We start from the raw sequence: 24,366 nt of genomic DNA on the forward strand, positions 1-24,366 counted from the left end.
GACTGGAGCCCTCTTAGGAAAGTGGTGTCAGGTAGAATCCTCTTTTAATCTTTGCTTTTTCTCTTTGGCTAATAAGTGTGACCTTCTTTACAAGTCCTAGCATTTGAACGGTGGGGGGGTGCAGTAGTAATTTATCGTTATCCTGTGGGTCATTTAGGACCCATTAAGAATTAGGAAAATTTTTTTCTACCATGTTTAGAATGATTTGAAACCTATGACAAGGTGCTGAAAAGCAGTTGAAACACCCCTTTCCCTCCGTTCCCCCCTTTCCTTCTTTTTTTTTTTAATGGTGCTGAAAAGCATTCAGTGTCTTTCAGGAATGACACCTCCAACTGTTTAGCTCAACCTGGTGTATTAGGTCACTGCACTTAGTACCTAAGATATTTTAGTTCAAAAACTACACCTTCGCCTTGAACCACACTACAGGGATTGCAAGATTATTCTTAAATGTCTGTTTCATGGGTTTTTAATGCACTTCAGAGGGTGGGCAGTTTGTTGGGTATGCTGATTAAGTAGTTGTAGAATTGCACCAAGTGTTTTGAACATTAGCACATCTCAAAGTTGCTGTTTTGTTTTAGTGGAAGAGTTCTTACAGCCACCCAAACATGGGCGGGATGCACCTGAGGTGACACAGACTGCATACCATAGCACAGACTAAGTGCTGGAGATAGCTTTTTCAACAAGATTGATAGGTTCAGAAGGAAAATCTGCCAGCTTATGCTTTTCATAAAATAGTGTGGAAAAAAGTGATGCAGTTTTCATGGAAATGAAAAGTTTGGTTTTGCAGCGTAAGTGCCAAGGAGACAGAAAACTTAAGTTCAATGGATATGTTGTACTTAGGAATATATTACTACAGGATGGTTTGGGGCAGATGGGACAGGGGAGGCAGGGCCTGAATCGCTTGAGAAACAGCAGTGACCTTCTGTAAGAATATCTGGAAGGAAAAGACCTCTGAACAAAATCTCTAGGGAACAGAATGAAGATAAACATGCTAGTACACTTCTCTAAATTATCAAACTGGAAGTTTGTTTTCAAGACCATGTGGGTTCCTTTCTTACTGTCTTGCTTTTGAAGTTCTCGCTCTCTTCCTCCCACTGAAGCTTTCTTGCCTCCTTCTCCCCACCTGAAACTGTACTTCCACTCAGATTCTTCATTTCAAGGAGCACTGGCTGTTTATTTCTTTAAAAAGTCACACTGGGAGAATTCCAGATGTTCATTCTCTTTGTTTTGAAAATTGTTTCAAGAGGCTACAGACTGTTACAAATGTGACTGAGAATTTTTTTCCATTAATGATGATGAATGTAACGTTTATTCTGTTTAATGGCTTTGGCTCCGCTGAGTGAAGCAAATCCTAATGGACTGTTCAGATGGGTTCCACTTTTGAGAAGTTCAAGTAACAAAGTTACGTGGGCCAAAGAAACGTGGGGTAATACAGGCTGTTTCACCACTGGATGTCATGCCTAGCCTGCCTGTCTCGGTTTAGAACTGTCTGGGCAAATAATTTATGTCCTGTGTTAAAGGTAGACCAAGCAGGGTGTACTCATACCACTGAATCTATTTGCTGCTAGAAAACTATCCTAATAAAAAAGAGGGCAATAAAACTCTCTTCTGACAACTTCAACCTGAAATAAAAACAAAACGATACCTGAATGTAACAAAAATGGCAATGCTGCCTGCGAGTTTGGGACATGACTTTCAGCACCTTTTGGACAGGCAGTGCATGCTCTTCATGACAAAATCTGCACTGGAAGTCTGTCATGCCTGAGCTTCAAGCAATTTCTGTAATTAATGTTAATTAAAATACTTATGACCTGCTGTGATCTGAAGTGTCTGTCTCTCCCTTTGTCAGCTGTTGTTACTGCTCATGTATAAGGGGATGCTTGATCTTTAATAAACTTTGCAGCACATGATCTGCAGGAACTTTCAAAGACCCTGGGAAGAACAGTGTTCATCCGGGAGGCACAGATCAGCACTCCAGCCCCAGCAGGTGCATTTTAGAAAGGAAGATGACTGACCTGTCCTTGACAGTGTTTTTGCTGACATTGGAGCTTCTTAGAAAACATGCATAAAATCAGAGGGCTGAGTTCTGGGGGTTGCTGACAGCTCTTCAGGAGTTGCTGTATATATCTCAGGTAAGTGGTTCATTGCATACAGCTGAAGCCACTTTATGCCTTTGGTTTGAGTGGTGCTTATTAGGGAGGCAGCTTTCTTGCCCCCTAAAAGGATATATAATGGACAGTGCATTTAAGGGGAAGCAGCTGACAACGTATTACATATCTGCAAGTGGCAGATAGATATTCTTCTGAGGCTGCGGTGGATGTAATGATTCCTTCTCCTGTTGCCACTTCTGTAAAATGTAGCCTGGAGGTAGCACTAAGTGATAAAACTCCTGTCGCTCCAAATGGCATTGTCCTTTGACAGGAGGCCTCCAGCTATGGGGCTTTCAGTTCAACCAGATAATAGGACTGACTGTCTGAGGGAATCCTTCAGGATCCAGAAGTGTGGCTGAAGGCAGATACTTGCTGAACAGTCCCCAGCAGCGTTTGGGCTATGTTCCTGCTTCTGCAAGCGCAGAGAAAGCTGAACCCAGATATCAGGGAACATCTGTGAAAAGAAGTAGATTCTCTTCCTAGTGGAAGAATTGGTGAAAAACCTTCCTCTAAGGCTGTGGCAGACAAACTTTCCTCAAAAAAAGGTTGTGTTATATGGGACCAAAAAGCACCTCCCAAAACAGGTAGTCTACTATCTTTGTTCATGTCTCCTACTTGAGTATAAAATGAGCTTAGTAAGGCTTTCTTGGAAAGCTGATAGAACACATGGCCCTAAATGAGTGTAAATCAATCTGATTCCATTTCACTCCATTGCTCATCAGTAATACAGATGGTACCAGCTCAAGTAAATACATCTCACATGGCAACACTTGTTATACTATTATACCTGTACTAAAACTTGATAGTGGATTGTAAGATGCGCTTTCCCTGTTGAATCTCAGCACCGGAATTTAAGACTGATAAGGCAGTTAACAAATTTTTAATTTTATTATTTTTGTTGGGGAGTTTAATTAAGCAATTGTATAGTAAGTATTATTAAGAGGTAGCTAAAATGTTCTTTTTCTTGGCCTCGTGTAGTATCAGTGTCTTTTCTCAGACTACTTTGAAACTAATTAAGCCTACCCAAGATGATGTGCAGTAATTAAGAAAAATATAGGCCACATAGGCACATATGGCTTGGGGCCATAACATGCCAAATGACAGAAGACATGCAGTATATAGTCATTCTGGGACTGTGCTGAGGAAACAGCACCTGGTGAAAATAAGTTAAGATTGACAAAAATAACTGCATTCTACAGTAAAACTTGGGTCCAGGGAAGGCAGGCATTCTGATGTGACTGTACCCAGTATTCTGGTTGTGGATAGGGAGTTGTTTCTGACCTGACAAGTACGTGAGAATCAGGAGTGATTTGTTCTGATTTCAGTGCAATTTCTTATAAAAGTTGACGAGTGTGGTCATATAGAAGTGGTCTGAGTAAGTGATTAGTGGTAATGAAAAAAATACGGTGCGATAACAAAAAAATCTGTCTTTCATTAGGAAATAAGACTGGATCTCAAAGCCTTTGATCATAAAAAAACAACAAACCTATATTGGATATTGGGATGCAGTAAGGCCTAGTTCATTTAGACATGATTGTGAAACCCTCTTTAGAAATATGCTATGTATTTCAGTTTTAGAAAGCCTATTCTAGCAGTTTCTTCGGTAGTGAAAAGGCTTGGCTTCTGATTGTGATAAAATTTATAAACTTGGTAGATTCTTCATTCTTTACAATTGTTTTCTCTGTACTTAGAAGCACTGAACAGGACTGTAAAGCAACAAAGCCAAGGCTCTTGAGGTAATTAAGTGAATGCTGGCCAGCCAGCATGATGGGAATGCGTCTTTGATATTTCTGAATTTGAATGGGCTTTCAGCTTGTTGGAATGTGTTTGGGGTTTGGGTTTTTTGTTTGTTTGTTTTTCTTTGATAAGGGTATGAGGCAGAAAATCCTGAGGTGGTTAACTGCGTACAGCTGAAATCAATGTCCTAGCTTTATGTCAATACGGTTGTTTCCTTTTGGGTTTGGTCATTTTTTTTCCCCACCTCCAAGTCTGGTAAAACTACATAGCCCACAGTATACTTTTTATCACTTAGAGCTGAGGGGATGCTAAGTATTTTCTATAACTTGGGTTCATACAACAAACGTCAGCAAATAGATAGAGAATTAACTTCTGACTACCATATACACCTTGACACAGTTACTTTCTTTGTGCAAAATGGGAGTAAGTGCTTCTAGACTAGAATTCTCTCTTTGTACTGATAGTGTTTTACAGCTGTGCAGCATGCACTTTCCACGTTTTTTAAGGATTGCATAAAAATTAAGTCAGTGGGAAATTAAGTCTGGTACAGATCAGCATATAGAAGAAGGATAATGGTCTGACTCAGACTTATTAAAGGGTTGTTATCAGAGGCTTCATACTAGTACAACTCAAGGTATTTGGATACAGTAAGAGTCTTCGCCTGTAAGATGCATACCTTTTTAGTGGTGTACTTGCTTACACTTGTGTATTTGTAATGCGTGACAAAAAAAGTGTGTTTTAGCCTTATATTATGCACAATATTAGAAGAGGTCTTCATTGTGAATTGGTCACACGTATCATAAGTGAGTTCTAATTTCCGCAGGGTGTCCAGTTGAGAAGGTTTTTGTTTGGGACACTTGTTTCTGAATTCTTAAAATAATTTGTACTGTAGTTGTTGCTAACTTTAGAAGAAACTTTTCTAAAATTTCAAGCCTCTTAACTGCTTGGGAACCAAAATGTGTAAATTGCTCAGTTTGAAGGAAAAAGTAGGGAAAATAAGATTAGGAGCAATTGGGAGTCTCATACTGTGTATGCATACGTGCTTGTTTTGTTACAGTGAATGATAAATTACCTGTTTCTCAGGTGTGACATTGGATTCATGCTTCTGCATGGTATCTGGACAGATCATGTATTCAACTTTCTCTGGTTCTTCAGAATGTAGAGTAAAACATCTCAGAAAAAATGGAAACTCTGTTTTGCAATTGAGCAAAATGAACTTCCAGCATTCTTATGGGAAGCTTAGAATCAGTTGAAAAGCCAGTTTTCTATATTGAATCCACATTAATGTTCATTTAATATCAAATTAAGATGTTTTATTTGGTAACAAAGGAAAACTAAGAATGTTTAAATGCGCTTTCAACCATATTTTTTTTCCCTGGCTTTTAATGCATTTTTGTGTTTGTAGCTGCTTTGCTTATCAACTCCCCAGAGAACCAGGGAACAAAAGATTATGTAAAAGTTGTCTGAAAAAAATTTATGAAAACCCCAAATTTGCAAAAATCAGAAAATTATGAAAAGTTACAAAATATTATGTACTTTTCAAATAAATTTTTGCTATGCAGCAGCTTTTTAATCAAGTTCCCATAGTGTTTATGTACAATAGACTTATCCTGTACTTAATTGCTATGTACAACTATTGCTAGCCAAAAGAAGGGTCACGTTAATGTCTTAGTATCCTTCTAACTGCATGAAGATTTTTCTCTCCGTAACAATTTTTCTTTCTAATGACTACTGGACCTTTCATATGCTCTGTTGAAATACTCTGTTACTTAAACTCTTTTTAGGCATTACAGATCATACCAGATGCGTGGTTTGCACCTGAGTGCTAATTCTTAAGTACCTTGGAAGTGACACACCATTTACTTTTGATTTTTGTTCAGTAAAATGTAAATAGGACTGTGATTTTTTTTTTTTTTTTTTTTTTTTTTTTAAGGGCAGTTACTTCTGAGTATGTGTACAGCTACAAAACGTTAGTCAAGATCTCTTTTGATCCAAATGCTAAAGATCAGTGGAACAGAGACATAACATGATAAAAATTTGTCTGGTCTTCCAATGTCTTAGCTAATTAAACCACAAAAGAATCTAGCAAATTTATTATAGTATTCTTTTTAAAATCTCATACCATGACTGTAACCATGGTATCTGAGCACCTTCTAGTCACGGACGGCTTTCATAATGGTGTGAAATATTCTCTAAGGATTAGCAAGAAACTGATCAACTTGACTTTTTTTGCCAGCTAGGTTCTTGCTCAGAAAAATCACTAATGTTCACAAAAAGACTTACATTCATGCTTATCTTTAAATGTGGGTTTAAAATCTTCTTAACTACTTACTGAACTGTAACTTCAGGAGAAGTTAAGCATCTGATGACTTTGTAGCCAAGATACAGAATTCCCTGCTGTGGAAAGCTGCTGGTTATTTGCTAGGTGTTATTTTTGTTCTCTGATTCAGTATCCTAAAATATTAAGTGACATTGTGTATTTGGAGGTGTCCCATGGTTGAAACAATATAAAGCTGCAGTCCAGATGCCCTATAGCTATTTTGTAAGGATAGCTGTTGGCTGTGGTAGGCTGGCCAGTTTCCCATTTCAGTAATTGCTTTTGGCATCCCTGAGATGTGCCCTGCTGCTTCAATGAGATGCAATGTCTGTCTTTTGTTTCCTGCCCTATATTGTCCTGTAGTCATGCTCCCATGTCACATTTGTATGTGAAACTATTGTGCAGCACAGCCTGATTCCTCATGCTGTAAAAACCATTATTTTCAGATAGAGAAGAACATTTAGAACTGAATTAAAAGCCTAACCTTGAGCTCTCTGAAGGGTGGGATGATGCATCTATTCCAGTTGCTCTTCTAAAGGATCTTTGACCTATGCTGCTCTTGTCTCCCCATTAGATCTAAGCATCCCTGGCCGCCTTTGCAAAGCCTGAAAATCCTTCTCAGCGGCCTGCTTCAAGGGAAGAGCCCCTCTCTGTGCTCTTTCCATTGCTGTAGACTTTCTGCCTGTCTTGCCCCAATTTAGGCATGGCTGTTGATCCTGGGGCACGTTCGAGCAGCCAGGAATGGAATGAGCACTGGTTTGAAGCTTCACATGTCCCACATCAGTGCCTGGAAAGGTGGACAGGCAGGTACCATCCCTCCTGCCCTCCCTGTTATTTCACTATTGTTTTGCCTTATTGTCTCCCTGTTCTATGTGCATGATGGCCTAATCTGTTCTCCAGTGCTCAACTCTGGCACAGCTTCATCCCAGTAATTCCCTAATAGGGAGTGGGACCATAAAATAAACCCAAAGGGCTGAGTGAGTGCAAGGGCATGTCCTGGCAGAGGGGTGCTAGAGAGCATCACTAGCAGTCCCCACTGTGTCACAGTGCTTCTGCCCCAAGACTTACCAATAATGGAAAAACAATAATCAGATAATACTCTGCGTTGAAGTATGTATTATGTCAGAGAGCTTTCTCTTTGCCCAGGCCACTGTGACTATATTTCTGCTTTCAGACAGGCATGGCATAGGCGAACACTATTTTTCACTATTGATGCTGGTGTATTTATAAAAATTGGTCACTGTTACAGTATCATGTGTTACATGATTCCTGTTTATACCTTGTCCTTTGAAATCTGGAGGCAAGATCGGGAATGTTTCTTCAGGCTACCATCTATTTCAAGTTACATTCTTCCGTTTTATTAATGCTTTAAAGTAATAGATAGAATTTTTGTGAGGCAGCAGCTGTAGGCTTGTGATTTGTAACTGTGCAGCTGTGTCTGCAGTGATGGTGCTCCTGACATCTAGCAGCAATAGCAATGTAAGAAGAATAGTCTGAGCAGGATTTTCCTCTGTTGGTAACAGCATTCTCAATCCATATGTCCCAAATAGCCTTCCTGCAAAACTGCTGCTGCAAATACTACTTCTGAATTACCTTCCTGTAGTGTTGATTCCTAGTTTTCACAGTAGCATTTCAGCTTTTGTTTCAAGGAGGACACCCTTACATGAAGTGTGCATGATGGAAAATGTCCATATTGCTTTAACTGCCTTGGTGCTTTTGGTTTAGTTGGATCATGCTTGTTGCATCCCTTTTAAACTGGGACCAAGGTAAATGACTATTTTTTTTTATTATTTTCAATCATGAACTTAAAAAATCTTTCTTCCCGCAGCACCTGAGCAATCATATTAATTTGTATTGTTTTATTCAACTGCTGCCCGAAAGGGTGACATCAGTTTCAATTTTAATTCCTTTGGTCCTTGGTGTATGTTTCTTAAGACACCAGTTACATAGAAGACAGAGCTAAGGACATTTATTGGCGTGGCATCTCCAAGTGTTAGAATAGTTTGCTCTCTGTTCTGTACAGTTACACATCCTACAGAAGGCTTGTGAATGAGGGTGGGCACCTTATACTTCAGGCATTGAAAATACTGCAGACCAAGCTACCAAGCTAACTCATTCCTATGCTTCCCCCATCTTCTCTGTTGTACCCAGTTGATGCTGGAGCCTCTCCTCTGCTTGAGGCTAACGTTAGCTAGCATTAAATTAGGACACACTGCATTTTCAAGCAGCTGGATCACACAGCGTTTCACTAGACTTCCTCCGTGCTGGGCCTGAACAACAGGCACCCCCCGCCACCAGTGAGTGAAAGGCAGCGGCTGCTGGACTGAGCAGGGGCCAACTGGAATAAAGTGCGTTTGCAGGCTGGCTGGCCGCGCAGCGCAGGTGGGCCAGCTCAGATGCTGATGGCCATGAGGGGAAATTGGACAATGTACTTAAAAAGGGGAGAAAGGGTTGTGGACGAGGGAAGCAGGGGAATGACACTGAGGAGAAGCTGGGAGAGGTAGGGAAGGGTCACTGTATTGCATAGTGGGGGGAGCAAAGTTTAGGGAGGTGTAGGTGGTAGCAGTGGGTGTGGGGTCATCCGCTGTCCTGAGGCATGTTCCCGGTTGATACCTTCTAATACAATAGGAATTTTTATTTCTATGACACCCCATAGCAACAGAAAATAGAGGTCTACTGTCATTCCCACGTCACCATGCTGAAACTAACCATCCTGGTACTTGTCATGTTAGTATGTTTAATTCTGTAGCTCGGACTTTGAGCCTAGCACCAGTATTCAACACTGCGTAACCTCATTCTGAAATACGAATGTGAGAGCACGACCAAAAAGGATCTTAAAGCGTCCACCCCATTTCAAAGGCTATGTAATTGTACATCAGTGTGATAAACTCTACATGTGATAGCAGAGAGTATGAACTTACTGAGTGCTTCAGCTGGAAAAGATAACTGACCTAGTGAATTTCTAAGCTCACTCAAAAAATGCTCCTTTCAGAATTTTTCTGTCCTTTTTGGTGCTTCCTTCACCCTATTGACGTGTCCTTTTCTGTCACTCTGGATGGTTATTTAAATATGGGGGAGGGAGGGAATCTTTAATCAGTACTATATTATTGTGTTGTCTTTGATTTATCTTCTCTATGCTACTCAATAATAATTTCTGTGATTACTTATGTGCAGCATAAACAGGGCTATATTTTAAAAATTAAGATAAATCTTCAGAGTAATAAAATGAAGCAACCTAACACAGAAAGCTTTTGTAAAAAGCCCAATCAAAACTGCTAAGTCACAACATAATCTGAATGAATTAAATTGCCCTATTAGCTAATTCCTTTAGAAGGAAAAAGGAAAATGATAATTTTGAGTATTAGCTACATTGTTGAACCAGTTTAGTTTAACTGAAGTTCATGGATTCTCCCATGCACTTAATCACCTGAATGGATCACTTTTCTTTGTCATTTCCATTGTTTATAGTTGACAAAACACTATACAAGGGATAGACACATCTAAGCTAGGGCAAAACCAGCCTCTTGCTACTAAACTGGAAAAGAGTGTAGTGACATTTTTAGTGAATACAGTGCTGATTAGTTGAAAGAAGAAAAAATAACGTACAAATACAGTAACAAACGCAGTTGTTCTGTATTTGCACTACCTTGTTAGCATTTTCCATGGACAAATGACAAGATGTTATAGTTATTTATCAATTGATATTAAAGGATGTTTTGAGGCTGTATTCAACTGTTGCAGCTAATTGCATACCTTTATTTTTTTTAAGGACTGAAAAACTTGGAATGAGACCCAGTATTGTATAATTTCCCTAAGACCTTATTTAATTATATCTTGGACAGCTGGGCAATGCTGGACCATGCTGGACCTTCATGCAAACTCCAAGGGTTAATTTCTGTCTTTAATAAAACTTCCTTACTGAAGTTTGGAGGGTGCTGCTTAATGTAAAATGTATTCTGTACTTAGTTCATAACATGCTGAACTAAACTATTCACAGAGTTAGAGGCTGCTCTTTGCTTGGCACCCAGAAATCAAGAATTGATGAGGTTTCTCTAATATTCACTTAAATGAAAGTATTTCAGAAATAGGAACATAGAGGAATTTGGAAGGTATACAGAAAATTTAAAAGGAGGAAAATTTATTGAAGAATGTCATGGTATATTAGGGAGTGTCTTGTTCTGTGTGTGTCTCAGTGGTATTCAGGGCTCTGAGGTTTTGCTGGGTTTACTGCAAACTGTTGTCTTCTGGTAGAATTTCACACATGGGATTTTGTGAATATTTATGTTATATTTATTATAAAAACTTCTTTTTTTCACTGACTGATCAAAGCTGCAATTTTAGCCTGCAGAACTGGGCTCTTCTAGTCTGAATGTGAATGACAGTACATCTGGTGATTTAACTGAAAACTGATGTTATACCAGTTTCCTCAAGCATGAGGGCTTCAAAATACCTAAATATTTCTTCAGGTGATACAGCTTAAGGGAAACTTGAAAATGGTGTACTGAACTGTTGGAACACTGGAGGAACCACAGCTTTAAGAGTGACCTTTTTTAGGGAAATGTCACCTTGTAACAAGTTATGCTGAATATTCTAAGAAAACAGGTTGAAGGGAGAGTTTTGGGTTTTTGCTGAATTCTTGGAATTTGTAAAAAACAAACAAACAAACAAATCACATTCCACACCTGTGAGTTGCTTTATGTACAGAATTTTCATTTGTTAGCAATTTGTTAACATTCCAAGTACAGAAATAGTGTCCAGAAAGTTCAGATGGGGATAACTTGCATCCCATCCTAAATGTGCAAATTACCCAGAGGATGTATTGATGGACTGTTCCTCAGGACACCAGCTTGGTTAAATAGGATGCCCTTTGCAGCCCTTTCTGTGCAATGGGCAGAGCTTTCTATTCATCTAGCCAAAGATTTCTATATAATGGAACTGCTTTTCATTTGAAAGCAAAACTTTTGTCTATTTTGGGCATTTTTTTCTATTAGAAGAATTACAGGTTTTTGTTAAACAAACAAAAAAAAGACAGCTACTCAAAGTAAGGTGTTGTGCAATAGTTCCGTTCCATTCCTGGGGAGAGGAGCGAAAGGTTACTAATGCTATTTTCTGTGTGATCATGTAATTAAATTGATTTAGCACTATCTACCTAGAGCTTAAGATAGTACACTTGGAGAAAATTCAAAAGTAAATGTAGGATGGAGTTTTAACTGAATTTGTTGGTGTGTATTTGTCTTGCTCTTTTTTTACTTTGCCTTTTTTTTTAATAGTTTTGCTGGCTCCTATCTGTTTTCATAATTTCCCTTGTGAAATCTTTACATTCTTTTTTAATTTTTATTACTGTTTATGGCAACATTTAAAACCAAACATCACACAAAATTAAGAACCTATTCTAGTTATGTTCAGCTTGTATTAGATCAGACCTTTTACCGTAGCTGTACTCTTCCGATGGAAGCTGCTGACCTGCGTTGATCAAGTGTGCACTGCTGCAGCTGCCGGTGAGATCTGATACGAGGAGGCTGGCTCTGAAGATAGACTGTGGCTCTGGTTTTAGCACACTGAGTCCGGCCAGTACTTTCTCTGAGATTCCCCTCTGAAATGAGGAGGGGAAATTTGAGAGGGGAATTTTGAGAAATTTGAGAATCCCCTGAGATGAGCAGTTTGTCCCCATGAATTGAAGGAAAAACTGGCATGAGAAATAGGTCTGACTGGACCCTACATACTGTTCAGAAATATGTGTCTGAAATCTGCCTGGAAGTGGAAGGGGTGGGTGAGGATGGGGGCAAGTGGGCCAGCGTGCAGATTGGCCATAAAGCGGCACGTAAGGACGTTTGACCGTGGATTGCGTAGGCTGCGTGGGACAGCCGGGCCCTCCGGCCTGCCCGCTCACTGACTGCTGCTGTCCTGGCCGGGCCGCTGTGGTGCCCGTGGCCGGGTGCTGTGCTGTACGCCTTGCCGCTCTCACCTTCAGGGCCTGCATCCCAGCCAGCAGCACCCAGCCGCGAGTCAGCGCCTTTAAGGAGCTCAATACTCCTGCAGTTTGGCAAGGAGGAAAAATAGGCAGCTTGGGGGAATTAAAAATAACAGCAAGAAAAACCTGTTCAGTAATCAGCTGAATGCTGAGGGAGGGGTGAGGAGGAAGATCAAATAGAGTGTAGCCAGCTGTATGTGTTTGCCCCTTAGCACAGCATTTGGGCATGGGGATTGATTATACCAAATCCTGAATGTGTGACTGAGCAAACACTTCTTACAAGAGAAGATACAATTAAAGAAAGAATAAAGTTTCACCCTTTACTTGCTATAACCTACTTAAAAATTTTTATGATGGGATTTTATTGGCTTTTTCACTTCTAGAAAAATTGGGCAAAAAAAAAAATACGTCTCAGCCGTGAAGTAGCCTGTGTGCAGGAGTTTGCCATAGTGTATTGACTGGCTTCTCACCTCTTCCTCCTTGCTACTTATTCCTCTCTCATAGCCTGACAGAACACTTCTCTCTGGTCATACCTCAAAAAGTACTATCCATCATGAGCAGGTATTGTAATTTAGCATCCTCAGCTAAGTGGACAGAATATGTCTTTCAGAGTATGTGTTCTCCTTTTCCAAGGCATATCCACAGAAAATTGTCCCTTTGGCTTTTCCCATCCCAAACCCATTATTACGAACCACCCAAATGTGCATTTGCTGTACATCCCTAACACACAGAAGACCAGAAACACTTAACCCCAAACCCTCAAAAACACACCTCAACTCATTTTTGAGAAGCAATAAACAGGTTCCCAGCTCAATTTCTGATGTTTTTCTCAGCTGGATGATTATTCAGGCTTGAGTTAATTCTTTAATTCAGATGATTCAGGACAAATTGGAAATAGCTGCAGGTAGCTATGTGACCAGTTCCAGAAAACCAGTTGTTTTCCTTTAATATTTAAAAAGTGAACTAATATCTTCAGGTTGTGCATGCTAAGGCTCATCTTGACTTCAAATTTTTGCCTGCCTGATTCTACGGCTGAGTGGGGCTTTGGTGGTTTTTGGAGGGCGGGGGAGTTTTGTTAATAAGTGCAGTTACAGAGAGAGCCATGTGCCTTTAACCAAGCGTGCAAGAACAGAAGATGGAAATAATGTGCCTCTGTATTGATGCCAGTGGCATCCATCCTAGTCATTTATCAGCATAAGTAGGTTGGGACAGACAGCACAGCTGTATTGGTCTTTTACTAACTTGTTAATTGGCTGAAGTGTTTATTAGTGTTTCACAATATAAATGTTTTAGTTAATCCTTTTTCTAGATGATTTAGGGCTGAATTAGCTATGGCAAAGAGGAATTGTCTGTTGCTTGCTCTGTGATTTTTGTCTGTTGAGTCCAGAACTTCATGGCACATACAGATCCAGATGCCTGTGGGCAGGATGTCTGGGCTTTTGGGTTAAACACTAGTATTGGGTTGTGGAGTCTGGAGCTGTATTCCTGGCTCTGCTCTGAGTTGTACACTGAAACGCCATAATAGCTTTGGAAAAGTTGCTTCATCTGTCTAGGCTTCATTTTTTACCTCTCTGAAATGAAGATGTTGATAGTGCTTCATGTGAAAGATTTCTTTCCAGTGTTCATTTTGAAAGTGACCTTTATGTTTCCGTGCCTCTTTTGTGAGTGGACACTTTCTTTCCCTAGCAGCAGCGAGGTATTGTAGTGGTAGCAGCCCAAGAAGCTACGTGGGGCAGAAAAAAGCAATGCTTGAACTTTACCAGTCTCTTTCTAAAAAGACCAGTATGAGCAGGGGTTTTCTTGTAAAAGTAGAATATTAGGTAACATGCTGAGCTGGAACACAACCTGTGCTAGACATGTTGGGAAGAGATAATTATCCTATTTATACCTTGTGTTTTCCCCATCTAAGGGAAAGATGATTCCTTTTGACAAACAGTTTGAGATCTCAAACTGAAAGGTGTGGGAGGGTATTATTTGTGTTGTGGTGCTTGCTGGAAAAAATGAATGCAAGAACAAATGGAATGAGAGGAAACGTGAAAACAATGGGAAGAGAAAAACTGCTTTTAGCCTTACAGAGTAGTCATTGATTCATGAAAGCAGAAAGATAATTCCTCATTGTATAGCTTTCAGACAACAGTTAGAATATTCACTTCCAGTTAAAGACTAGAAAAACATCAATGAACTGATGGAAACCAAAGGAAAAAAAAAAAAAGTTAGGGGACTGGGGGAATAACTAATAGGAAAAGAGGAAAAAAAAATATAGTTTAGTGAACTGGTGGAATGGAGCATGAGCAAGGAAGTGACATAGCTGTCAGAGTTGGAAAAGATGATAGAGAAAAATGAATTGCTTTTGTAGCTCAAGTTTAGAAAGAGGAATTCTGCAATGAAAATAAAGGTGGGGTTTTTTCCCAAAAAAGATCTTTTGGGAAAATCTTTTTTTATCTGAGGGATGATCTCCTAGAGGAAATGGAAGAAGTCATTATTTGTAAGAATGCTAAACAATTGATTAGAATATGCTGTACAGACAAGACGTTTTCCAATATCTTTCAGGCTTCATGTGGCGCAGTTACCTGAGTATTGTGTGTAACCATGGTCTTTGGATGTTGTTAGTTTTGAGGATAGCTTTACCATTTTTATGCATCTGTATTCTGCGAAGAAAAAATAAAAGAATCACAACTATAAAGTGCTTCTTTTCCTAGGCTTAATATTTATTAGTGACTTCTATAAAATTAATGCTGTATTCTGACTTAAAAAACTAAATGTCTCTTGCTGAAAGAAATCATGCATAGGGCATCTTGCATGGAACAATTACGGTAAAGTATAGTAACATTTTGCATTTGTGCAAAAAGTTAGAGCAATCTGAAAGCAAGTTATACATCTAACTAGTGGCATTATGCCCATTTCAGAGAGGAATAAAATAGGAAGGGGACTTACTCAAGGTCAGATGGCCTCAATGAAAAAAATGGAAGCTTTTTGCTTAACCAAAGCCATCTAGATAAACTATTTAAGTATTACTTTTTTTTCTCCTTATGAAAATGGAGGCTGGATCAGTGCTGTGCTTATGACTGCATAAACTTTAATTTTAATCTTTATTCCTTAAATTTTTCACCTCTCTAGAATTTCCTTGAAGCAAACCAGAATATTGGTGCTTGCTAGAAACAGCTCAAGTGTGATTTTGCTACAGAGTCCAGTTTCATATGATGCAACTCTTCGTAAATATTAACTCGTGAAATACTGTGGCTACTCCTTTTTGGAACAGCGGTGAGTTTACTGTGCATTAAGTTAATGTGTACAGGCACACATCTCTTGCGTACTATATTTGGCAGTCCTCCAGCACATCCCCCTGTGTCCTGCCAAGACTAACCAGCCTGTTTGCTTCTGTTGCTCCAGGGCCATGATAGCTGGATAACCTCTCCACTTTAAATGCAAAGGGACAACTAGTCTCAGTTTGTTTGCATCTGCGTGCTCCAGTAGCAAGCACAAAGGTGATGTTAGAGCTCGGTGTTGTCTCTTTTCTGTGTTTCCATCCAGAGGTCTTGGTTTGCTGTGCTTACTGAGTAGGAAAGGCTGCGGGCGGCTGGAGGGGAGCAATTCTGACAAGTACTTTTCTTTTCCTAATTGTATTGCTAAAGGGATATGAAGTGGGGACACAACTGCAGGATTGCACAACAGTGGTTCTTAAAAGAAAGCGGAGGACTAAAACTCACTCCTAAGGTCCTAAAGGTATTGTGAGCAACTGGTAAGAGTACAGCTGGGGGGGTGGTAATCCTATGAATGGTACTTTGACCATTGGTCGTTTATTAATTCTTTCTAGTATCTTTATGCATATAATTATGACACAATATTTAAGCTGCACTTTGTCTGTGCACTGGATGCTGTCATATTGAGCTAACGTGAATTACTCATCATTTTGAAGTTCTAATACCCTTCTTGCTACATATGCTCAGAATGTTTTGTATCCATGCATAGATTAGTTTGGAATTAGTCTTGTGTATGAATTTAGTTGTTACTTAGTTGTTCATGTATAATCCTTTTATTTTCCCCTTTATGTTCTCATTCATGGTCTTCGAGTGCAAACCCGTCCTGTTCCTGTGTGTTTGTCTCATTTGTTCTCTGGCATGTTTCCTGTTCTAGCCTGCCCAAGGGCATTTCTGAGGTGCAGAACACTGTTTCACCCAGGCTGGCTTGTAACAGTGTGAAAAAGTTACCGGCTAGCTAGATAAAGGGAGAGATGGTGACAGATTGAATGAGACCTTAGATTTGAGGTTACTTCAGACTGGTTCCTACTCATCATTTTACAGTGTGTTGGGATCCAACAGTAGTAGAAGAAAGGAATTGACACAGCCGCCTGCAATCCTGAGCTCTGAAAGTGCTGATTATGTGGCAGTGATGATTTGTACTGGGGTAAGAGCCAGCTGGCTGTGTGGAAGTGGCTGTAGATTGCGTTCTAATAAATAACAGTTAGTATGGCTCAGCTTGGTATGAACGGGAAGTGCCATGCAGAAGAACTGTCACTCCAGAACATGAGTCAGAAGATGAAATTAGCGACTGACACAGATGCATATATTTCAATGCCTCCACGTTTGGCATCCCTGTACAGGCAAAATGTTCTAATAACAGCTCCCCTCATATACCTTGGATCCAAAGGAAAAGAGCTAGTGTTGTGATGAGTAACATATAGAAGGCATAGGTGAATGGTATTTTTAGCCTGGCAGTCAATTTTTCCAGATACTTCATAGATTGGTGTAGGCTGGCTTCAGTCATGTTTCTTAGCACTTGCAACTGCTTCTTCCACAGCTGATCAGTGACTGACACAAGCTCCTTTCCTCATCTTTTAATTGGTAAATTTGCCTCTCTAAAATATTTTTCTTTTGCCTCATGTAAATTGTGAACTCATTGGCCAAGAGAAGTGTCTTGCGTTTGAGCCCTCAGAGGGAAATGATTTTTTCAAGACCTTTATTGGGATGAGTATACAATACAAGACTCTTCTCATGTATTTCTGAACATTAAGAGCAGCATTTATTTGGGCAAATCTGGGTCTGGTCTAGTTAAGTAACTGCACAGGCAGATCACTGTGATTTTAATAACACTCGAGAGTGACAAAGCATTACCCACAGAGCCCTAATTGCAAGATGGGGTCACAAGTAGCAATTTGGTGTCTCGTATCCAATCAAGGAGCTTATGTTCAATGTCTTTTGTTGCTGTTTCGGCTCTTTCTTTTTTTCCCCGTTGACCATTTATTAAATGGTGGCACAGAAACATCCGGTGTCCATTATTCTAATTGTTGTCCCATTTCTGTATAAAATGATTTCTGAGTCGCATCCAAAAACATATAGACTCGTTTCATTGCCATGACAACAGCAAGGCATGCCAATGTTAGCGGTGTCTGCTGGAAAAAAGTCAGTAAAAGCAAAACAGAGTTTATTGAGACATTTAATATATAAATCTTTTTCTGTAATGATCCAACATTATCCTGCATTGTGGAGAAGTAGTTAAGAACAACCCCTAGATAAACAGCATAGTCTAATGCTGAATATTGGGTCCTGTCCTAGGGCACTGCATTATGAAAAAAGATCTTACAAAAGTAGTAAAGAGTGGAATTGGTCTTAGCCCTGGTATAATGTCTGGATCAGAAGAGGATAGAGTTAAATGTGGTTACTAAAAATAAAGGATAATTACTAACAATTTTAGAAAAAGAAAGTCTTGATGTTAAAGTGTGCATTGTTCTTTCATTATCATACCTTTCTCATCATTGCCTAAGATTAAAAGTACATTTGATGGGATTACATAACAGTACATTTAAAATTAACAAATAATGCAGCAACTCATATAAAATAATAGGAAATCATTGGTGTGAAACAGGTCTTGTAGAGCTGAATGCTAGAAGAAATCTGCCTTAGTCCAAGTGAAGCTTGGAAGGAGGAAAGCCAGGGGGTGGGACTTGAGAGATCTGTAGTCATCAGGAGGGATTACTTCTGTTTTAAAAAAGAGGTGGGAGCACAGAGCTAATGGAGGTAGTATCTACAGCCTCCTTTTCCTTGAAACTTGCACATCGTATGGGCTTTCTCCTGGCCTCCCTCTATGCTTTGAAGCTAAGATGAAGACTGTCTTGGAAATAGAAATTGAGCATGAATATCCTGCAGTCAGGGGCATTACCTGCCGAACTTTAGAAATTTGTAGGTTTTGAAGACTTCTGCTTATGCTTGCTGTGAAGGAGGGGGAGAAGATTAATGATGTTGCCCGCTGTGAAGCTGTGATTCGGGTTTTCCTGGCCTATGTCTGGGGTTCTCCTATAAAACTCTTCTCAACTGTTTTTGTTATTTTCTCCCTGTTAATATGTAGCTGCAGATGGCTGGAGGGCTAATCTTCCCTCTGATGTGTCTGCAGGGTGCCCAAAAGAGTTTCAGGAGCCTCTGCAATTTCCAAGGGGTGGCAGTGCTACGTTTTCATTTAACGATAGTTTGACTCTCAAATGAGGTGGCTGATTTCTAGTGACAGCCATAGGCGACGTCAGAGCAAATGTAGGTCTTGTTCCCCTTATTTATGTCCTTATCCTTAGACCTACTGGTACTGCTGTAGACTAGGATGCTGTTGGCTTTGTTTGGGTTCTCAGGAATTTTGACGATACCTGCCTGCTTAGTACAGGGAGATGGAATAGGCCTCCTTGTCCCGCATCACTTGCCATCCTGGGTTTTCTTTGAGTCGGGGCGGGGGTCCCGAGTGCCAGCTGGCTGTAATCGCAGACGGTAGCTCAGACCCTAGCGAGTGGGGACTCCAGCTCTGAAAGAGCCCTCCTGGGCTCCCAGAGAAACTGGGGAAGTCACTTGACTTCTAGATGCTGTTTGAGACTTACCAAAGATTGCAGTTAATATAAAATATTAACATTTGCTATCCAATAAACAAACTTCATGTGAGGATTCAAAAAGATAAATTGCAATGGTCCTTTGGGACATTGGAAGCATTCTATGGGCTGAAAACCTTACGAAGGTTGAGTACGCCAAAGTGGATTTTCCTTTTTTTTTGTTGTCCCTCTTACCCCCACCTTTAGTTGGCAGCATGCTATTTCGCAAAAGTAATGATCAGAAATTACGTGGCAATGATTTTCAAGGCATCTTAGAGAATTAGGTACTTTGATTACAACAGTCTATATTATGGTCATCATGTATGTTTAAAAAGATATATATTCTAAAATGATAGGAAGATTTTAAATTTAGAACACTCCTATTAATTTGCTTCCTTGATTCTTCTCATGTTCTTGGCACCTCAGGTCACAGTCTGGAGAGTGGCTGCATAATGTCTCCAGTGTAACTTAGATGCTGAGATCAACGAGCCTCTGTGTAAACGGACAGATAGATCCGCATACAGACGAATTGCAGGATGAAAGTCCTAGACTCTCAGTATTGCAAGGTGATTGATGGGCTGTGTCAAGACTTGACAAACAAAACAAGAAAACCTTGCAGCTTTGTGAACTTAATATCTAAGTGTATGTAACTTAAAAACATTAAACGTTTGCAAAGCTAAGAAATTCCTTGAGAATTGTACAACACTTGGTTGCTGGTGGAGCCTGCAAGCCATAAAAACCTGCAGTTAATGATAAGGTTTGTCTTCGTGCTGTGGTTAACATAAGTATGTGGGTGTGGGGCATGTTAACACGTTGAAGAGCACTGCTTAGTGTGTCTGTTTATTCTGCTTTCTGTTCTGTGGAATGGCAGATCTGCTGGACATTTCTGAATTGAATGTATTTTGATGTATCTGTTGAATTTTTTAAGTTTATGTCTTACGCAGCATCCTCTAGCTGGCATATTTTAAATACTTAAAGAATGCTTTCAAATGTTTTTATGGTTTACCCCATTTTTAGTGATGTTTGTTTGCAAAGGTGATCTTACCAGCAAAGCAGCTGCTGATTCACAGCAGAGTTTGACTATGGCTTTAGACAAAAGATTAGCTGGTGCAGTTAGGGGTACAAAACTAAAAAAACTTAAAAGACTCCTTGAACAAAAATGGGTTGTCTTGACCATTGTTCTGTGGGTTGGTACTACATGGTTCCTAACAGAGACTTTGTTTTGGTGTGTGTTTTTTAGCTTGGTTGGGTCAAAGACTATTTTCAAAACAAGGCATTTGGGTTTTATTCTGCTGCAAAGAATTACGAACCCATGAGTAGCCTTTTAGGGGGACAGAATAAAGGTCCCTGAATAGCTGGGATCTGCCTCCAAAGCTGCCAGTGTCATTTGATCTAATCTTGGTTGGAACCTGTGCCATGAAGTGCAACAGCCCCTCCAGGGAGCTGAGCCTGTAGTAAATCCCCTAACCACTTTATACCTCAGAATAAACTGTTACGGATACGTGCTTTGGGCTGAGAGGGGGGCTTACACTGAGGAGAGATGAAGTAAAGATGGGCTGTAGGACAAGGACGTGAGGATGGGAACGCTGGCCCCTTGATACCGTGTGTCTGAGGACAGCCATCAGCAGATGCCTAGGGAAGAAAAGGCAAGAGCAAGCCCACAGTAATGCGTCCCCAAATACTTTGCGGGTCAGGGTGTTTTTCAACCAGAGGAGGTTTCTTTGGTAATCTGTGATGGATTTTTTTTTTTTTTTTTCCTTTCATGTTTTATGCTGGTCCCTTTTTGAGTCCAGGTAAACTTTTGCTACATAGTGTCCTGCAGCAAGGTGTTCTACAGCTTACTTATGTGTGAAGAAATAATTGCTCTTTTGCTTGTTCTGAATTTGACATCTACTAGTTCCACTCATTAGCCTCTAGCTCTTCTATTGGAAGAGACAGTTAACAATTGTTCCCTGTTCACCTATTTCATGTCACCAATCTTTCTAAGCTTCTTTTATATTCCTACCTTAGGCTGACGTATCTAAACATACGCAATGGCTCCTTGCAGAGAAGTTTTTCTCTTGCCTCTCTTTTCAGTTTTCCCATTTATTTAATGAAAGTCACGAACAATGTGTGTGAATTCAGTCATGACATCCCTACCATTGTACGGACCATAACCAATTGACGTGGGCGTAAGTGAAATTTCTCACTTTTGTTTCTTGCTGGTGTGGCCTCACTGATCTTACGTGGCATGTCATTGTTGCTGCCACCATCTTAGCCTGTAATTCAGTCTTGACAGTACACTTTTCCTATTTTAGACCCAGAATTTCAATCCCCAGTGACACTTCTTGTTGTTATCCCGTTCATTTTGCTTAAGCCAAAGCTTGCTTTCTCAGTATACTCCTGCTCATCCACTACCGTGACCTGTTTTGCCTTCTCTGCACAATTTCTATCCCTGCATGGCAGCATCTGTTTCTCTTCCTTTCACTGACTTTCCAGTACATCTATTTGATCGGTATCCTCATCTAAATTAGATGTTTCGCTCCTCATCCAAATCAGGCGTTTCACTCCTCTAACCTGTTTTTTAGATTGTTTTTGTGCGAAGCCAGTTGTCTGCTATTCCTTGCACTTTAAGAAAACAAACAACTGCTCTGGTCATGTTTTCATGCCCGATGCCGGCATCCCACTTCCATTTTGACTGAGGAAAAGCCATCCCCGCTGGACGTACTGCCCCTGCTCCAGCCCGGCCCCGTGTGATGGGCTTGGGCTCCTCTTTCTTCTGCACGCCGACGGTTCGTTTCCCGGTTTCTCCGTGGCTCTTGTCAGACTCCCTCACGGCCCTGCTGGGAGCCTCTTTGCCTCGCCAAGCTCCCGTCGGCTCAGCAACGGGCACCCGAGGTGCAGCCCGGCTGCCTCGGTGCTGTCCGCGCACCCGCACCGCGGGCGCTCCGGGCAGCCAGCCGCCCTGCCCCCGTCCCTCCGGCGGGGCTGCTGCAGGCCTCGCTGGGGTGAGCTGCTGCGCTCCCTCCGCCTGCCGGCAGTCCCCTCCGTTCGGGGGTTGCTTTGCAACTCGTCGACCCGGGGAGAGGAGGCCCCTGCGCCCGCCCCTCGGCGGGGAAGCCCGCCTGCTCGGCCGGGGGCTCTGGGCGTGCCTCCCCCCCCCTCGCCCGCGGAGCCGGGCTGCCGGCGGGGCCGAGCCCCGAGCGCGCCCCCCGCGCCCTCCGCTGGGCACCGCCGCGGCGCGGCGAGCCGCGCGCGGGCCAGCGCGCGCAGAGGAGGCGAGGCGCGGGGCGGGGCGGGCGGCCGCGCGCCCAACTTTCCCGCGGCGCGGCCGGCGGCCGCTCGCGGCCCCTGCGCGCGGAGGCGGGGAGCGCCCGGCGCCTCGCGAGACCGGCGCGGTAGCCCCGCGAGATCTCGCCGCCTCCCTCCCCCTCCCCGCCCGCGTCATGTTTTCTCTTTGACAAGCCGCCGTCGCCGTTGCTGCCGCAGGAAAGGACGCGGCTCCCGGCGGGGACTTGCCGCTTGCCCCGGCCTCGCGAAAGACCCCGGACTAAGGTCCGCCGCCTCCCTTCCCCCCCCCCCCCGCTGCCCGGTGAGCGCTCGGCTGCGGGGGGGGGGCTGACGAGCCCGGCCCCCGGCGGGGACAGGGGTGGGAGGCCTGAGCGAGCCCGGCGGGGGAGGGGGGGGTTCTCCTCAGCGCCGCTCCCCACCGAGACAAACCGCCGCCTCGCGGGGCGCGGCCGTAGCAGGCGGGGGGGGGGGCGGGGGGCAGCTGCACCCCGGCACGGCCCCCCCGCCTTGTCTTGCGGGGGCGGCTGCACCCCCTGTGCCGCCGACGGGCTTGTGGGGGGGCGGGCGCGGGGAGGCGAGGCCGCGGGTCTGGCGACGGGCGTGTGGGAAGGGGGGAAGGTGCAGGCGGGGATGGAGGAAAGCGGGGGAGGCAGGTGGGGCCGGTCAGATGTCGATGCCCTGTTGCTGAGGGTGGGAGAACGACGGGCGTCCGGCAGCTCTTCTCCCTTTGTAGGGAGGGGAGGAGGGGGGCTTTTTGTGCCTCTTCAGAGCCGTGTAAACCGTACGAAATCTGCGTTGTGCTTCGGCTGAGGTGCTCGGAGCCTGTGCTTTTCCCCTTGAGCGTCATGAATGCGGTTGTAGCGTGGCCGTGCGTTCTTCCCCTAAGCGTTGAATGCGTCTCTGGCTGTGTGCGTCCTAGGTGGATCTCGCTGGTGTCACAAAATTCGGTCTGAAATTTGTCATCTTGGCCTTTATCAACTGTGTGTATGACTGGAGGTGTTCCATGTATCTCCAGACCTGTCATCTGAATTGCATTGTCTCTCCATGGCTTGTTTGCTGGCTCTTACTTCCAGTACTGAAAAATTACATGAATACTTTTTCTCAGAGATTTTTTATGGTGTATTCTGAAGTGATGTCCTAGCAGGTGTTTTGTGGTTTTTTGGGGGGCGGTGGGGTGTTGTGGTGTTGTTTGGTTTTTAACTGCATACACTTAATTTCTTTTAGAAGTTACTGTATACAAGCTGCTTTTCATGTTTTTTAGGGACAGAACCCTATTGTTATGCTCTCTCCCTTTCACAGTGTATGTAGGAGAGGTTTGTGTGCAGTTGGTGAAGCATCTTTATCTTCTGTTGTTTTAGACCTGTTCTTCATATTTAAGCTGATGGTTGCTTCGTGGACTGTTTAATTTGCTGTAGCTGGGACCATGTGCTCTCTATATATGCATGCATATTACATACCTATATATATGTGTATATATACACGTACATATTGTATCACAAGCTTGATCAGATCTGTAGTTCAGGAGAGTGTTCTATGCTGTTACTTCATAACAAAACCTCAAAGCTATAAATTTATACATACTGAATTTAATGCTCCTTGTTAGAGGCCACATATAAAATACATCATCTCCAATGCATAGGGATGTGGGACTGCAGAGGACTTGGACCTCAGGATTGAGTCTCACATAATTATGGGGAAAAATATAATAGACGTTTAATCTGGAAAGGTAGATCGTTATACCTGGTCAGCCTGCTACTGCTTCCCAAGCATATTCTAAGAGGAATATTCTAAGAGGAATCTATTAATTTTGCATGAAAGATTAAACGCTATGCCATGATGATGTGCAACAGGACAGAAGGGCATTGGCTGTCTCCTGTATCCTCACACTTATAAGGAATTTGTTAGGCGGCTTTATACACAGTAGTTGTCTCTCAGAATGAAACATCTTGTGGCTCCTTGTCTCCGAGTATAAACAAACTTGTATATGTTTGAGGTTTTCCTCTCTGCTTTTGTGTTCTTATTTAAATGTATCATGTATGTTTTGTTCATTGTCTTAATGTTAAGGATAACCATGTTTTTG

At 42.1% G+C, this 24,366-nt stretch overlaps 1 protein-coding gene and 1 long non-coding RNA gene across 12 annotated transcripts in view; both read left to right on the plus strand.

The window, feature by feature from the left end:
- Positions 1 to 15,605: 15,605 nt before the first annotated feature.
- Positions 15,606 to 19,772, plus strand: LOC115341353. Of its 2 annotated transcripts, XR_005932384.1 has the most exons (3): positions 15,606 to 15,660; positions 15,808 to 15,898; positions 19,443 to 19,772. It is a non-coding gene; the product is annotated as an uncharacterized LOC115341353 (long non-coding RNA). The 2 variants fall into 2 exon arrangements; XR_003923366.2 differs by lacking the exon at positions 15,606 to 15,660 and having other exon boundaries at positions 15,668 to 15,898.
- Positions 19,773 to 22,403: 2,631 nt separating this feature from the next.
- Positions 22,404 to 24,366, plus strand: part of HERC1 (HECT and RLD domain containing E3 ubiquitin protein ligase family member 1) — a 112,064-nt gene continuing 110,101 nt past the window's right edge. For 9 of the 10 annotated variants that reach the window (XM_041123484.1, XM_041123492.1, XM_041123489.1 and 6 more), the window contains exon 1: positions 22,428 to 22,587. The gene's annotated coding sequence lies outside the window, so the exon portion shown is untranslated. Of the gene's footprint in view, positions 22,588 to 24,366 lie in introns of all 10 variants that reach the window. The other variant, XM_041123485.1, reaches the window with a different exon arrangement.

This window comes from Aquila chrysaetos, chromosome 5 (assembly GCF_900496995.4).
Source record: "Aquila chrysaetos chrysaetos chromosome 5, bAquChr1.4, whole genome shotgun sequence".
Lineage (NCBI taxonomy): Eukaryota > Metazoa > Chordata > Aves > Accipitriformes > Accipitridae > Aquila > Aquila chrysaetos.